Here is a 17,717-nt window from a genome sequence, read left to right on the forward strand (position 1 = left end):
GAAGGCCCAGTTCCCCTTCTCAATGTGCATAGGGATAATATGGATTCATTAGGAACAGAGGTAGAACTGGTTGAAGATAATTCCTTGTAGGGATGTGGTAGATGTCCTGAAACATTCCTGACAGCCCTTGGCTATCAGAAACAGCTGAAGTGAATGGTGGCTGACAATGACAGCAGTGCTGACTATTTAGGAAACCAGGTAATGAGAGGTCTGTGGGTGTAAATCTTGGGTCACATCTATCTGCATTTAGTGGTGCGAGAGGGTTTGATGAGTGTCATAGTGACTGTGAGCTCCACAGCAACCAGCTGAGGATTAGAGCTGCAATATAGGTGCAGGTGGTCTCCATGATTCCTGGTCCTTTTCTCCTTCTGGCATCCATTGTATTGGTAGTTCTGGGTGGTGTGGGGGATGGGATTATCTGCTGTCTATAATGGCCCATGATTGTGCTTATATGTCCTAGAACTCAAAGTCTCAGAGAAAGGAATGAATATGAGAAGTTTGATTCAGCTCAGCACCAGCACTCAGAATACGCCAGTTCGGTTTCCTTCCAATCTCCTCTCCCTAGAGAATACTAGTGTACATTGGGCATCACTCACAACTGACAAGGGTAGGACTTCCAATAATACTCAACATAGTTGTTTGGTTGATTGAAAGGGCTTCATTCACAATTGACAAATGTAAGGTTTTCAATAACACTCAATATTGTTGTTTGGTTGATTCAGGGCAGGGAGAGTAGGGTTAATTCTAAGGGGTTGATAAGTTGTTAACAAATTTTCTGATGGCTGATGAATTTTGGAGGACTTAAAAAAAAAAACGAATATCAAAATTCATCTGGAAGAACAAGAGGTCCCAAATATCAAGGGAACTAATGGAAAAAATGCTAGGGAAGGTGGCCTAGCTCTACCTGATCTCAAATTGTATTACAAAGCAACAGTTATCAAAACCAATTGGTACTAGTTAAGAAACAGAGGGGTAGACAAGTAGAATAAGTTAGGTACTCAAGACACAGTAGTTAATGAATATAGCAATCTACTGTTTGATAAACCCAAGGACCCCAGCTTCTGGGATAAGAACTTACCGTATGACAAAAATTGCTGGAAAATCTGTATAACAGTGTGGGGAAGCTGGGCATAGACCAATGCCTGACACCACACACAAGAATAAAGTCCAAATGGATACATGATCTAGGTATAAAGATTGATAATATAACAAATTAGGGGAGCAAGGAATAGTGTATTTGTCAGATTTATGGACAATGGAGAAATTTACGACCCAACAAGAGATAGAGAACATTATGAAGTGCAAAATGGATAATTTTGATTACATTAAATTGAAAAGTTTTTGCACAAACAAACCCAATACAACCAAGATTAGGAGGAAAGCAGAAAGCTGGGAAAGAATTTTTGCAACTAATGTCTATGATAAAGGTCTCATTTCTAAAATATATACAGAACTGAGTCAAATGTACAAGAATACAAGTCATTCACCAATTGGTAAATGGTCAAAGGTTATGAACAGGGAATTTTCAGAGGAAGAAATTAAAGATATCTATAATCATATGAAAAAATGCTCTAAATCACTCTTGATTAGAGAGATGCAAATCAAAACAACTCTGAGGTACCACATCACACCTATCAGATTGGCTAACGTGACAAAACAGGAAGATGATAAATATTGGAGAAGATGTGGGAGAGTTGGAACAACTAATTCATTGTTGGTGGAGCTGTGAGCTTATCCAACCATTCTGGATAGCTATTTGGAACTATGCCCAAAGGGCTACAAAAATGTGCATACCCTTTGACCCAGCAATACTGTTTCTAGGGCTGTATCCCCAAGAGATCATAAAAATGGGAAAGGGTCCCACATGTACAAAAATATTTATAGCAGCATTCTTTGTGTTGGCCAAACACTGGAAATCAAGGGGATGCCCATCAACTGGGGAATGGCTGACTAAATTGTGGTACATGAATGTAATAGAATACTATTGTGCTATGAGAAATGATGAACAGGAAGACTTTAGAGAGGCTTAGAAAGACTTATATGAACTGATGCTGAGTGAAAGGAACAGAACCAGGAGAACTTTATACACAGCAACAACCACAGTGTGCGAGGATTTTTTTCTGGTAGACGTAGAACTTCATTGCAACACAAGGGCTTAAAAAATTCCCAATGGTCTCTTAAGGCAAAATGCCTTCTATATCCAGAGAAAGAACTATGAAATCTGATCACAGAATGTAGCTGATCATTTTCTTTTATATTACGTTTTGATTTGTTTTATGATTTCTCCCATTCATTTTAATTCTTCTATGCAACATGACTAAAGTAAAACTGTATTTAATAGGAATGTATGTGTAGAACCTATATAAAATTGTATACCATCTCAGGGAGGGAGAGAGGAGGGAGAGGGGAAGGAGGATGAGGGAGGGGAAAAAAATCTAAGTTATATAGAAGTGATTGTAGATCACTGAAAACAGATAAAATAATAATTAAGAAAAAGAAAAAAGGAAGTGATGGTCGAACACTGAAAGCAAATAAAATAATTCAATAAAAAAAAAACCTTCATTATATGTATGTCTTATCTGTTATATGGGCAGGAAAATAAAATCAGGCAAATCCTCCATCCTATGGTCTTAAAGACACACATTTTAAGCCTGGAAGGATTTGAGAGGCTAATGAATCCAACCTCTTCATTTTACAAAGTTGGGAAAAGGGACCCAGAAAGGAAAACATCCTGCTCCTCAAAGTTTTTTTTACAGTTTTCAGTTCCTTTAAAAGTTGTCTGATTTGCCCAAGATCACAGACATAATAAGAGGCAGAGTCAGGGCTCAATCACATCTGTTGGCTTCCCTCTACTCCCAACAAGCCATCTTTGGCTTAATCTTTCCAGCTTATTAACACTGAAACAAAAGCCTGGTGGTAGTGTGTAGTATGGTGGCATCCATCTGTGGAGGGAATCTCCATATGGTTGAAATCTAAGTTCTTCACAAGGAAGATTCCTGTAATCATGGTCATCTTATCACATCATCCTTCTGTACCTATACCCTCTTGTCTCCTGATATCATCCTCCTATCTTTACCCAATCCATAATAAATCAGAAATGTTTTAGGATGAGGTGGGACAAGAGAGAGGAGCAGAAAAAGTCCTTGAAGTTTCTACTTTCTCATTTCTAATTTCTAAAAACCAAAACCAAAATCTAAATATCTTCTACTCTGGCCAAGATCATTTATCAGTGAGTGTAGAAGGGATACTTGTACCACCACCTCTGCCCTCTTACTAATATTCTGGATGAAATCCTACTGACAAGGCAGTGCTGAGGAGCAAATAAGTGTCCTAAGATCTAGACTTTGCTCTGAACTGCTGTGGTATTTTTCAGATTTCAAGTCCAGACATTCTGAAATATTTTTAATGTTGGTGTTTATCTTTGCCCCAGTCAGATAAAATTCTGACAGTATCTTCTTTACTAATCTGCAAGGACTAGAAAGAAGACAATCCTCCTATCTAGAAATCTTCTCTTTCATGAACCATGATTCTTGTGTTGAGGGAGGCCCCATTTCCCCAACAAAGTTGATTCTCCATTTTCCTGACTTCAACTCAACTGCAGGTTCTGTCAGACCTGTTTGGGAGTGAAAACAAATTGCAAACCCAATTATTTTGCCAACATCCGATAGGTACCTGACAAGTCACTAATTGCCAGGCTTAGATTTCAGGAAGCAATCTATTTAGTGTTATTGGTGCCAATTAATACAAAGAAGAGTGTGTGGTGAATAAGTCCTCTCCGATTCACATTGATCTCATGTCACAGAATCCAGGTAGTAGGACAAGCTTTGACATGACGATGAATTTCTTTTCTTTTTTGTGCACATTTCAGATTTATGCACATTAATTTATGAAACTAAGATATTCTTTTCCCCACCCCCACCTCTTTTCTTCTATCTCAGTATTCAGAATACAAATACTTGAGAGTTTTTGAAAAGCTCTTTGTAAGAAGAGAATGGCCTTCTTATAGTAGGCCAAAAAAACCCGACCCCATCACATGACCTTTGGATTTGCTATCTCTCTTCCAGCTGTAAGAAAGACTTCAGCCAAAGGCCCCAGATGTTGCTTTGGATATTGACTTCAAAGAGAGAGTCCTGCTGATGTGGACTTAATAGTAGCTGGTTACAAGTGCATCAGATACATCAGGTTGTATATGGACCTGTGAGCCCTTTGCAAAGAAGACTGACATCCAAGTTACCTAGAAAACTTAGTATGATGAAGCAGGGCCAGCTTTAGTTGAGATTCACTGGAAGGGACTTTTAGCCATCACCTACTGGGGTGAGGAACCTGTGGCCTCGAGGCCACATGTGGCCCTTTCACTGAATCCAAACTTAACAAAGGGCCACAATTGAGGACCTAGAGGGCCACATGTGGCCTTGAGGCTACAGATTCCCCACACCTGATTAATCCAATTCCTTCATTTTCTTTACTTCTATTTCCATTTTCTTCCTTCCTTCCTTCCATCCATCCTTCCTTTCTCCCACCCTCTCTTTCTTCCTTCCTTCTTTCCATTCCCCCTCCCCCCTAATTTCCTTTTTAAAAAGTTTCATTATTGTCTTTTATTTTCACATTACAGTCATTTTCAGGTATACCTCCTCTTCCCAAGATCCATCTCTTATAACAAAGAAAAAAAGTTAAGCAAAATAACCCTATTCACCAACATGAAAATATATACAGTATTTGCTACCCTTAGTCCCCCACTACTCCAACAACGGAAAGTTCATTTTCTCATCCATCAGACCCAGGATGCTTTCTATAAATTATATAGTGCTCAGCTTCCTTTTACTATTCTTTCTGTTTACATTGCAACAACGGTGTATGTTATTTCCCTGGTACCATTCACTTAGTTCTGCATCAGTTCATGTAAGCCCTTCCATGTTGCTTTGATGGCCTTCTATTTATCATTACAGCAAGGGAGTATTCCATTACGTTCACATATTGCATTTTCCCAATCAATGAAGACCTACAATGTTTCTACTTCTTTGCTACCACAAAAAGTTCTACATATATTTTGATGTATGTGCAACCTTTCTGTCTTTGACCTCCTTGCCCAGCCGTGGGCATGAAGAGTTTAGTCAAGTTAAGAAGCATTTATCGAGCACCTACTATGGACCAGGCATTGTGCTAAGCACTAAGTAATTGAGTCATTTTCCTACATGATTCTCAATTGTCTTCCAGAATGGATGGAACAGTTCATGGTCCTACCACCAGTGTAGCAGTGTGCCTGTTTTCCTGTAGTCCCACCAACAAGTGACCATTTCCTTCTTTTATCATCTTCCCCAATTTACTCTGTGTGAATTGAAACTTCAGGGTCATTTTAATTGGCATTTCTCTTATTAGTGATGATTTTGAGCCATTATAAGATCACAGATTTAGAGACTGAAGGTTTATTTTCCAAATGTGCAAACCAAGGCCTTAAAAAATTAAGTATAATGCCAAAAGTTAGACATGTAGAGCAGGATCAGAACCAGGGTCTTCAGACTCCAAAGGCAATTCTCTTTCCACTGCATCTTGCCTCTCAAATATTATATGATTGCATTTTTCTCCTATCCCATTGAATTGTTTTTAAAATAATATTTACTTTCCTCCAATTACATGTGAAAACAATTTTTAATATTCATTGTGGGTTTTTTTAAGTTTTGAGTTCTGAACTCTATCCCTTCCTTCTTCCCCTCACCTCTCCCTGAGACAGTAAGCAATCTGCTATAGGTTATACATGTTGATTTGAATTTCTTTTGAGAATTGTTTTATCATAGTCTCCACACACACATTAACATATTGAAGAAAAACTCTTAGATGTCTAACTTTGTGTTCATTAGAATGGAATGGGCAGGATTTATTAAGTGTTTACTGTTCCAAGCATTGTGCAGAAGCTGAGTATACATAGAAAAAACCAAGATATTCCCTGCTGCTTTCCAGGAGCTTATATAATTCCTTCTGAATCTCAGAGGGAAACTCTTGTTCCATGGATGAGGAAAGAGAGACCCAGAGAAGCTATGGCCAAGGTCTCGGACCATGTTTTGATTTGGCCATAGCCAAATGGGTTGTAAGTAGAAGATTTGGAACATGAATCCAGGCACTCAGATTCCAAACACTGGGCTCTTTTAACTACTCCTCTCTTCCACCCTCTGAAATTGAACCATCCCAGAGTCATCCTCTTCGCTTCAGGTTTTGTTTCCAATTAAATGTAAATACTTCTGAAAGGGGAAGAATTTTAAACTTTACTCATCATCTTGGGAGAAAATTATTCCCCTACTTGTTCGTAACTTATTGGAGTATCCTGGCAAAGACATGAGTTCTGGGCACAGCTATCCTCCTAACTAGCCCCAGTTTATCCTCATCTGTAAACTAAATATAGGAAAATGGATTTGAACATTAAGAGCTAGAAAGGACCTCAAAGGACATCTAGTCCAAGCCTCTCAAGAGACATCCTCAAAATCCTTTGACTCCAATCCAGCACTCTTGCCACTGAATAATGATGCATCGCATAACATGATATCTAAGATCCCTTTCAGTTCTGAAACTATGATTAGTTTAGTCATAAATTAGTTTAGTCATACGATTAACTTAGTCATATGATTAGTTTAGTCATAAAAATATTAGCAGGTCAGTGGATAATAATAATAGTAACTCAGTCATTGTCACAACACCAGTCACCAATAAATCTCTGTGGCTTCATATTAATAAAATGGGTCTGAATTTGGCACACTGTCCTTGAGATTTTCATTGTTTTTTGGCATTCAATTGAGTGACTACCCTCACCAAATAGTGGGTAGTAGGGTCCTGTTTCAGAAAATGGACAAAGTGATAAAGGGTTCTTTAGTTAAGTGAGAGAGAGTCATTCTTGGTCTAGGAAAACATTAAATCTACTTAATTCTGGAGCAATTCTGTGCTTCAGTTTCCTCATCTATAAAATGAGAAGGCTGAATGGACACAATAACCTTCAAGGACCCTCTCCATCTATGATCCTATGATCTTGGTAGAAAGGTTAAGAATAAAGAAATAAAGAGTTCTATAAACGATATTTAAAGAAACAGAAAGGTCAGGTATGTCTGGGCTGCTATCATCCTAATTTTACTCTTCAATCAATCAATTAACTAGTACCTATTTATTAAGGACCTAGTATTCCAACAACAAACAGGGCTGGCACTGGGGATTCAAAACCAAAACAACACAAAATGCAAGTTCCTGCCTTCAGGAAGAGTATAATCTTGAGGGACACAATGAGTTCACAGAGAAGTAAATAGCAGATATATACTCTATAAATACAGATCATAACAATTCCTATAAAATTCTAGCAGAACTAATTACTCACTAAAGTTGTTAATTAATTATTCACTTAAGTTATACTAAATACTCACTTAAGTTTCACAGCTACGCTGACTCCCTCAGAAGTCAGAAATATCTGTGGTGATGCTCTCTCCTTTTCCTTCCCCTGCTCTTTTCTTTTCCCTTCCTCCTCTTCCTCCTTTCCTTCCTCCAGTCTTGTTCTCTTCTCTCTCACATCCCTCCCTTCCCTGCTGTCCTCATTTTCCATATATATAGACTGTTGCTGTTCAGTCATTTCAGTCATGTCCAACTCTTTGTGAGCCCATTTGAGGTTTTCTTGGCAGATACCAGAGTGGTTTGCCATTTCTTTCTTCAGCTTATTTTACATATGAGGAAACCGAGGCAAATGGAGTTAAGTGGTTTGCCCAAGGTCACACAGCTAATAAGTATCTGAAGCTAGATTTGAACTAAGGTCTTCTTGACTTCAGCCCAAGAGCTCTATCTACTGCACTGCGTAGCTGCCCATACATACAAATATGCACATGCATATACATACATATGCAAAAATATATGAAAAAAAACACATTTAGCTGAGTCAGACCTTGGCAGCAGTCATAAATTGCAAACCAAAAGTCTCAGAGTAGAAACCAAGTCTTTCCAGCTTGGATCTTTAGATTGGAGGACCTTTAGAGTGGAGAAGGCAAGGTTTATTGCTGTGTTCAGTATTTGAAGGGCTATGACAGAGAACACGGAATTCCTTTTTTTTTCTTCTGTCTGGTCCCAGAAGACTAACATTGGCATAAGGACCAAAAGCTACAGAGGACCATCACAATGGCTTACTTTAAGAAACCCTTTCCTAACAACCAAGCTGCCCAAAACTAGAATTGGCTCCCCCAGCAGGGAAGGAATTTCTCTGCCACTGAAAGTCTTCCAGGGGAGGCTAAATGACCACTGGAATCAAAGGATTGTAGATTGTGAGAAGAATGTGGAGAGTTCACCAAGTCCAGCTGCTTCATAGAACAGAAGAACCTGGAGAGATTCAGTGACGACCAGTGTCACAGAAATAGTGGGAAACAATACCAGGAATGAATTCCTCTGAGTCCAGTGTTTCTCTCCCTGTAGAACACCAATTTAAGAAACAGCTAGAAGACATAGTAGAGAGTGTCCTTGGCTAGGAGTCGGGAAGAATTGTGTTTAAAGCCAATCTTGGGCCCATTTTAACTGTGTGACTTAACTTGTGTGAGTCTCAGTTTCCTCAAATGTAAAATCAAGGATTTGGACTGAATGCCCTTTAAGGTCCTTCCATCTCTAAATTGTTAAGCCTGTGCCTCGGGGGTAGACAGTTCACAGACTTAGAGACAGAAAGGACATCTGAGGCCCAAACACTTCATTTTTACAGAACCCAATTCCTCTCCATCACAGAGGTTGGCTGAGAGTTCCTTCTCACTCTTTTGTGATTCAGGTAATTGCCCATGTCAGACCCACCCTCATCTCTTATGATTGCCTGTTCACATTCAGTTACAGTCAAGTTTGTTTGCAAACTTACTCCCTTGTCTTGCTTGATCCTACTCTGCTACCCTTATGCATGAATATCTTCCATATGCAATTCAAATAAACAAATACCACTGAACTTTCACGTGTAGAACATTGTAATAGGCCCTGCAGATACAGATTTAAAAAAAAAAAAACAGTGCTTGCCCCCAGGGGACTTACATTCTATTAGAGCAACCTATGTTGTATCCTGGACCCCTTGGTCTAGTGAAACTATGAACCCCTTCTCAGAAGGGCATTTTTAAATGCATAAAATAAAATACATAGGATTAAAAAGAAAACCAATTCTATCAAAAGACTGTGGTCAGATTATTTTTCCTGAAAATGCTCACAGATCCCAGATGCTGAATCCATTAGGGGATACAACATATAATTAATTGAGTCAATATAATGTAATTTGATAAGGGAGAGAGCGCTCAGGTGACCTTGTTCTTTGAACCTTACTTTCTTCATTTATAAAACAAGAGGGTTGAACTAATTGATCATTTAAAGAACTTCCCAGATCCAAATCTTTGATCTCATGAAGTAAAGGGATCAGGGAAAGCTTCTTGCAGGAGCGGATGGTACTTAAGTTGAGGCTTTACCAAGCTCCCAGTACCAGGTACCTCCCATCCTCAAAATGCTCCTCTAAGCTGACTTCCTCCAACCTTAACCCTAACCCTCCAACTCCAACTCCAACCCTCCAACTTTCCTGGCCCACCCATCTCTGACCCTTCTGCTATCCCTCTAGTCACTGCTGACTTACATCACTGAGGGGGAGAAAGTGTGTTGCAATGGAGAGAATGTTGTACCTGTAGCCTGGAAGACATGGGTTAAAATATTGCCTCTTATTCCAGAGGACTAATGACCTTTCTCCCCACATCCAGATAGAGAAATGATAGATTTGAGATACAGAAAGAGACATAAAATTTTTAGTCATGAATCGTATCAGAATTTGTTTTACTTGAAAATTCACATTTGCTACAAGGGTTTTGTTTTTCTTCTCAACTGGGGAGGTGTGAGGGGCTGAAAATAAATGCTTGTTAATTGAGAAAGTGAAATATATATATATATTTAAAATCCTGCCTCATAGGAACTAGCTATGTGACCTTGGGCAAGTCACTTGACTTCTGTGAGACTGAGTTGCTTTTTCTCTAAAATGAGGGGTTTGGACTGGATGGCTTCTTGTGCCCTTCCAACCCTAAATCTCTGATTCTGTCATCATTATTTAGGGTCACAGTTTGTACATTCTCCTAATCAGGAGGTCTTCGGGCCTTATCATGTGTGTTTGTCCCAGCTTCCTAATTAGGTTATAGTCTTCTCACGCTACTGGATAAAAGATTTATTTTCAGTCTTCTCACAGAATTTTACATGCCATAAGTACTCATAAAAAAATACCCATAAACCAATGGCCTGTGACTTAATTAGATTTATATCTTTCAATTTTCTCAAAACAATCATCAGAATTTTTTTTCTTTTCATTCCTTAAAAAATTTCATCCTTATGGAATGGCTAACTAAATTGTGGTACATGCCTATAATGGATTACTAGTATAATGTAAAAAGTAAAGAATTCAAAGAAGCATGAGAAGACTTCTATTAACTGATGCAAAGTGATATAAATACAATTGGGGAAAATACCCACAATGACCAAGAATGAAACAAAAACAAAACTGGATACTATGTATTTATAATCACCAAGTTGTGACCAGGAGAAAAAAATGAGAAAATTTATTTCCTTCCTTTCTTTGCATAATTAGGGAGAAAAGGGTCTATGGGTGTGAAATGGTGCATATACAGTCAGACTCAGCAGATGTATTTGCTGTTTAGCTTAGTTGAACTGCTTTTTTTTAATCTCTCTTTCCTTTTTATTCTTTATTAGAAATATAGCATGGGGAGGAAGGAGGGTTGTATTTGGAAGTAAGAAGACAGAAAAACAAAAACTGTGTATAAAAAAAAATTACTCCTTTTTACCTATGCATATTTTCCTTTTTAATTTGTTCTGTTAAGAATAATAACTGACCCTACAGTTTGCTGAGCACCTTAGATACTTTATCCTATTTGAGCCTCACAACAACATGGTAAAATGTTACAGACACTTAATCCTTTTTTTACCAAGAGATAATTCATGCCCATGATTTCACTGGTCTAAAAGACCCCAAGACGAGCAAATGCTTTGCAGCTTAGCCTTACAGCCTGATCTAGGGTACCCAGAAATTAGGTGAATTGGCCATGGTCAGAGGCCACATCAGAACCCGGATCTTCTTGCCCTCAAGTCTGGCATAATGTCTCTGAAAGCAAATTTATAGCAATAATTTAACAGTTAATTCCCAGGCTCTTGTTTCTAAAGGCTATATTTTACAGAAGTAACACCTTGTTACTTCTTACTTGAGGCTTGATTTAATGCCAGAAGCCAACTCTGAAAAACTCTGAAAAAAAAGTTCAAGGGCAAGTGTCAGTGTGCCTGGTAGAGAAAGTCACCTCACCTGGAGTTTATGGGCTCCAACAACAGATTACACGCTGGTCTGTCTCAAATACTTATTTGGGCTACACTCACGCTAACTTCACAATGAAATTATCTGTATATCTCTTTATTTATATACATCATTCAATTTAGGCTGGAAAACATTTTTTGGATGGAACCCGGTAGCCTCAATCTCCAGACACCACTTAGGGGTTCAGCTCCAAGTCCCAGATCAGGATCTCTTTTTCCACTAGCCAGTAGGAAACCAGGTTCAACTGTTATGTTCTCTGAGGGATGTGGGACCCGATCTGGAGGTTCTGGATGGGTCCATCACAAAGAATACTATATTGCTGTCCTTTTGTGCAGGGCACTTGGATACTACTCCCCCTGGCCATAGATTTAGAATTGGAAAAGACATCAGAAGCCTTCTAATATTACCCCAGGAGACCCAGAGAGGTTAACAAAATTGCTATATTTAAAGCCAATGCTTCCTTCCAGATTTTAAGCTCAAATGGTGAGCACCATACCTACATACAAGAAGGTGGGGGTGGGGGGAGCTAATATTCAAAGATTTTTCCTTCTACAAGCATTTATTAAGTTCTTACAATAGAAGTGGAACTAGGCTTGGTTTGGGGAATACAAAATTTAAAAAAATATTCCCTACCCTCAGAGAACTTACATTCTATCAGAGAGGTACAATATGCACACAACTGGGTGGATTATATAAACAAAGTAAATGAAACCTATTTAGGTGAGGGAGAGTGCTATCCTTGGTGAGCTCAAGACAGATCTTTTGTAGAGGATGGCACCTGTAGTAACCCTTAAAGGGAACTGCTCCATTCCAGGTATGGAGAACAGCTTGTACAGAATCAGAGAGATGAGATAGAATATCTTAAACAGAGATCAGCAAGCAGATCAGTTTGGGGTGAATCTTAGAATACATACAGAGTAGTGATGTGACACCAATCAGGGAAGATAAAATGGAGTTAACTGGGAAAGGGATTCAAATCAACTCAAATTCAAATCAAAATAAATCATTTTGTATTTTACCCTAGAGGTAATGGGAAGCTGCAGAAACTTCCTGAACAAGGGAGCGAGGGAGGAGTCAGAGTTGTGTTTTAAGAAAACTGAAGCTATGAGGAGGATGAATTGGAACGGGAGAGCCTGGAGATAGGGAGAATAGCCACTGTTGACACGGGAGTCTGCACTAGGATGGCCTCTGCTTGACTAGAGTGGAGGAAGAAAGAGATGTGCTTATACAGTTTACAAGACTTGGCAACAAGTCGGATATGGAAAATGAGAGAGAGGGGAAAATGGATGACTAAGACTTCAAAGACCTGAACGCTTAGATGGATGGATGGTTGGAATCTACTATAAAGGATGCCTTTAAAGGAAACAATTACTGTGTCGCCAACCACATTTATTAGGCCAAGCAGAAACCAAAAACAAGATAGAAACAAACGTATCCGATTTAAGAAATCAGAAAAGGCTGTGATACAAATGGGTAGAGAACTGGGCTCCCAATCAGAATGACCTAGGTTCAAAAGTCTCTCCTTTGTGAGCCTGGGCAAAGCCCCATGGCTCTCAGTATTCTAAGCAGCACCTAGGACTCCAGGCTACAGAGAAGCTGCTGAGCTACACTAGAGGCAATTCCCTCTCTGAGTGACACCACAAGTTCAATCTCTATCTCCTATCCCTAAAGAGATCTCCAGCTCTGCACAATTTATATGGAGCATCACCTCCATGTGGAGCTTCAGAGATGCTAATTCATAATCCTCCAATTTGGTGACATCTTTGAACTTGGCTTTCTTATAAGGAAACTGTCACAGAAAGGAAAGTGCCATGTTATATACAGACCATTAAGCTACCAAGCATATTGTTTTAAACACTTGTTAACCTCAAATAATTTCCCCATATGGCAATTAGGGGAACAGTCCATTCCCTTCTTTCTGATAAGGAACTAGGGACAGAAAGGTTAGTGCCTCCTCAGGGTCCCACTCTGCTGACTGGCATTCCTTACCCAGTGCTTCCGCCCAGCCCTAACTGCATCAGAATAGGATTACTCATTTCCAAATATCTTCAACTGCTTGACGCTGAAGGAAAGCATTAGCATTAGTTTTCCCTTGTTGCTTCTCCTAGTTTCTATCAATGTCCCCATTCTTCTCTAGGGTCCACCTCCTCTCCCCCTTCCCCCATGAGGAAACAGAGGAACAGACTCCCAATCTCATTTGTGGGTTTGGTTTGGTTTTTTTTTTTTGCATACAGTGACTCTCTGGAAATTTAACTTTGACAAACAATGGTTTTGATGAACTCTTCTTAATATCATTAACTTCATTATCTCCCCTTCTGCTTAATCCTCACCTCTTTCCCTTCTGCCTTCCGGGAAAAAAAACTTGCCTGCAAAAAAAGTTAGCTTTAGAAGCAATCACAATGAACAATTTGCTGGAGTTAGCTATCCATCAACTTTAGTGGACCTCAAACGGTTCAGCTCCTTTGCAGCAAACATTTAGAAGGGGACAATTGACTTGAAAATTGATCTTTCATTTCTGCATTCTGGGTAATTCTATCTATCTGCTTATGCCTATAGTATCTAGAACCAAAGAGTCTTGGGCACTTTGAAAAAAGTGGTGCTTTAACATCCACAGAGGAAAGCAGAAGGGAGATCTCAAGGAGGAATCTCATTGGACCACCAACCAACAGAAGAATATGACTTCCCCATCTTAAAAAAAAAAAAAAAAGAAAGAAACATAAGGGGGGAAAATTCCATGTTGAATGGACCATTAAGATAATTATCCAGGCAATTCAAGCAAAAAGGGGAAAAAAATTTAAAAAAATAATCCAGATACTCAACAACTTTGGCCTCAGTTATCTGTCTCCTCGAAGTCAATATGTGAGGGATGGGGGCATGAATTAGTCAATTGGTTCAATTCTCTATTTTACTTTGTCTAAAGATCTAAAGTTCAAAAGATTATGACAAATTTCTCCCATGTTCATCCTATAGGTCAACCAATAGCAGAGGAGGTCTTACGCGGGATTTCTATTTCCTAATGCTGAAGACCTCCCCCTCCAAGTAGCAGTTTTTAGGTTGGAGGTCTAGTTATCAGAAGATCTCTATCACCTACTGGGGGGATGACTAAGTGTACTCTCAAAGAAATCTGGAAGGATTGATAAGCTGGAGATGACAAGTATCCTCCTTGAAGTGAAGTCCCATAAAGGTAGTTGAGAAAGGAGGATCCTTTGGGGCCCTGAGAAGCATGCTGGGCTCTAGTATTAGAGGACAGGAGTTTGAATTGCATCCTCCTTCCTTAAAATTTGCCCTGTGTGAGCTTGGGAACATTGCTAAACTTCTCTGAATCTGTTTCCTGAGACTGGTTTAAATAACCTCTAATGTCCCTTCCAAATCTAATCCATGATGTCTTGAATATCATAAGTATACAAAAAAGGATATCTTATTAATTAATAATGATTTGTTTAACGTATCTAAAGTGTTAACCACTTGTAATCCATAGGTCTTTAGACAAGCGGGAAGGGGCAAAGCTTTGGAAAAAAAAAATAAAGAACATTTCAGTGCTGGTACTGCAACCATTGAAAATAACTGCATTGTCCCAGTATTTCCCATCCATTCCCTTCAAACAACCTTAGGAAATTTTCATATATACAATGTATTAGATCTCACACACATATATATGTATATACATACATACACCCCAGTAGCCTCATCGTGGGTCATCTCCAGTCATCTTGATGAATATCTGGTCACTGGATTCAGATGGCTCTGGAGGAGAAGTGAGGCTGGTGACCTGGACAGTCCTCCCTCACTCAAAACAAAGTCAAGTGCAAGTCATGTCATTATTTCTCTGATGGCACGGTCTTCTTCGGCAACAAAGGATGAACACACACACATACATATGTGTATGTATTTATATGCACATACAAATACACATATACATGCATACATATATTAGACTGGACTTGTGATTTCATTGGTTCTGGCAACATAGATAAGGGAAACTTTCTACCAACACACAACTGCTCAGCAATTTATATTCTTAGATGCCTGGAGAAATGAGAGGTTAGTTACTGGTCTAGGGTCACAGAGTCAGGATGAGTCAGAAGAAGGAGGACTTCCTGATGCCTCGGTTGGCTCTCATGACATTTACCTTTATATAAATGGTGTATATATATATATGTGTGTATATATATATATATGTATATATACCTAAAAAGAAGGTAAAGGGGTGCGGCAGGAAAGGAACCTTTCCAAGTTCTACTTAATCCCAGTGCCTTAGCTCTGTGACTCCCTAGAATTGATCTTGTTCATCTCGTGTCTGTACATAAGTTGTTTGTATGTGATTGTATGTGATTTCCCCCATTAGTGAGCTACTTGAGAGCCCCAGCAATTAATACAGTGCCTGGTACACAGTACACATTAACAGATGCAAGCTGAATGACATATAGGAGAAAAGATCAGTGACTCTGAAGTCCCATGAACTGAGTTCAAATTCTGGTTCTATTATTACCTGTGTGACTGATCAAATCACTCTCTCAAAGTCCCTGAATCTGAATTTCCCCATTTGTAAAACCAGCGTGTTGGACAAAATGGCAGCTAAGGTCTTTTACAGCTCTAAATCTCTTACTTTAAGTGTCTAGTAATTATTATAACTATTAATTATTACTACAAAAACTGTTTTGGTATTATTGATATTGAAATTCGTGTTTTACATAAGGATTCACTAATGTGAATTGTACAAACTACAATGAAATCGCTTATTCCAGGTGATGTTTACTTCCATTCTATTATATATTCTCAGTTACTTTATGAGGGAGGAGGGGAAAGCTGGAGAGCTGGCCTGGAAGCTTGAAGATCTGTATTCCAGTCCTGCCTCTGATACAGACTGGCTGAGTGGCCCTGGGTGAGAGACAAAGCATGAGTAGAGGGAAAATCATGATCCAGTCCATATCTCTCTTATTGGAAACAGCTTCTCCATTAAGAAACTTCCAGAATGGTTAGATAAGAGGAACTGGTAGCCTAAAAATATATCGTTGTATAAACTGTGTTGTTTAGAAATACAATAATCTCTCACACCAAAGCAGAAGAAGCCAAGTGCCCGGTGTATTGTAAATATTGCCTACCTTGAATACAATCCACTCAGCCAAAGGGCAGCTTATAAAATGATCATTAGCTGTTCAAACCCAGGTAGTTGAATTTACTGACTGAATGTTGTTACTCAAGCATAAATAGTCCACTCCATGTCAAATCACACGGACTAAAAAAAAATCCCAAGAAACATTCTTCAGTGCACAACTTGTTTGTAACTGTGTCAAAGACTTGATACAATGTAGCAGTTGACGTTACCTTTTTTCTCGCTTTCTTTCCCCCCCTTTTTTCTTGCTCTTTATTTCTCCCCCCCTCCCCTTTCTGTAAACTTTACAAATTAAAAACTGGAAGTGTAATTTACAGCTATGATCCCTTTTAAGCATCTGTCTTTGGCAACCATCACAGCTGAGAAATCCCGGGGTGGGGGGGGGGGAGAAGACAGCCACTCCAGATCCAGCCCTCCCCAACCCCCTCCTCTCTAAGCGCCTGGGGTGCGTCTCCCCCCTGCTGCAATGTAATTAACCGCAGAAAAGGCGTCAAAACAGCCCCCACTTCAAAAGCCTCTGCCAGCCCCCAGCTCTGCCCTGGAAATCTTGTCTGCTCTTCTCCAAGGCCGAGTTAAAACTTGGTCCAGGCAGTCAACTTTTTCACCGATCACCAACCCGGTGGTGGGAAGGGATTGAAAGAGAAGATGTCCCTTCACGATGGCTTCCACTAAAAAAAGTATTGTTTGTTTTTTTTAAGTGATGACTGGGTTGGAGAGTACAATTACTTTCTTCCCTTGCCATTTAAAACCAGAGAACAAACTTTGGGAACAGCTGGGCACACCCGCAACTAGCCAATCGCTTCTCCACCTCCCGAGTCTCCTCGCTCTTAAAAAGGAAAGACGAAGGGGAAACCAAGCCCCCGATCCCTCCTCCTGCGAGCTAACTGCGGGCGCCTCCTCCACCTAAGGGAGCCTCCTGGGGCGTTAGTTAGCTAGCACTAGCTCGGCGGCTCGCCTCGGCTCAGCGGCTCCGGGTCTGGACCAGGCGCGGAGAGCCAAGGTCTCAAAAGGAGGCGGGTCCCTGGGCTCTCGCATTCCCCTCCCCTCAGCTCCGCTGCCCTCCTCCAAGAGGCGTGCACCGGGGCTATTTGAGCGGCCGTGTTCCCGCGGGCCAAGCCGGCCACCCCCAACGCCCCCCGCTCCGTGCGGCAGCAGCAGCAGCGGCAGCAGCAGCAGCGGCGGCGGCGGCGGCGGCAGCAGCAGCGCGGCTCGCTGGGCTCCAAGCGCCCCGGCGCCGGCGGCGGCGTGCGCCCCAAGAGCCCCGGCGAGCGCCCC

The 17,717-nt window shown here is 40.2% G+C and overlaps 1 long non-coding RNA gene and 1 pseudogene across 21 annotated transcripts in view; both read right to left on the reverse strand.

Annotated features, from left to right (window-relative positions):
- The window catches only part of LOC140497610 (acidic leucine-rich nuclear phosphoprotein 32 family member B-like), a 28,380-nt pseudogene extending 11,026 nt beyond the window's left edge, over positions 1 to 17,354 (reverse strand).
- Positions 1 to 17,717, reverse strand: part of LOC140497613 (uncharacterized) — a 414,232-nt gene that overhangs the window by 393,351 nt on the left and 3,164 nt on the right. The window lies entirely within an intron of this gene.

The sequence above is a fragment of the Notamacropus eugenii genome, chromosome 3, assembly GCF_028372415.1.
Source record: "Notamacropus eugenii isolate mMacEug1 chromosome 3, mMacEug1.pri_v2, whole genome shotgun sequence".
NCBI classification, from domain to species: Eukaryota; Metazoa; Chordata; class Mammalia; order Diprotodontia; family Macropodidae; genus Notamacropus; species Notamacropus eugenii.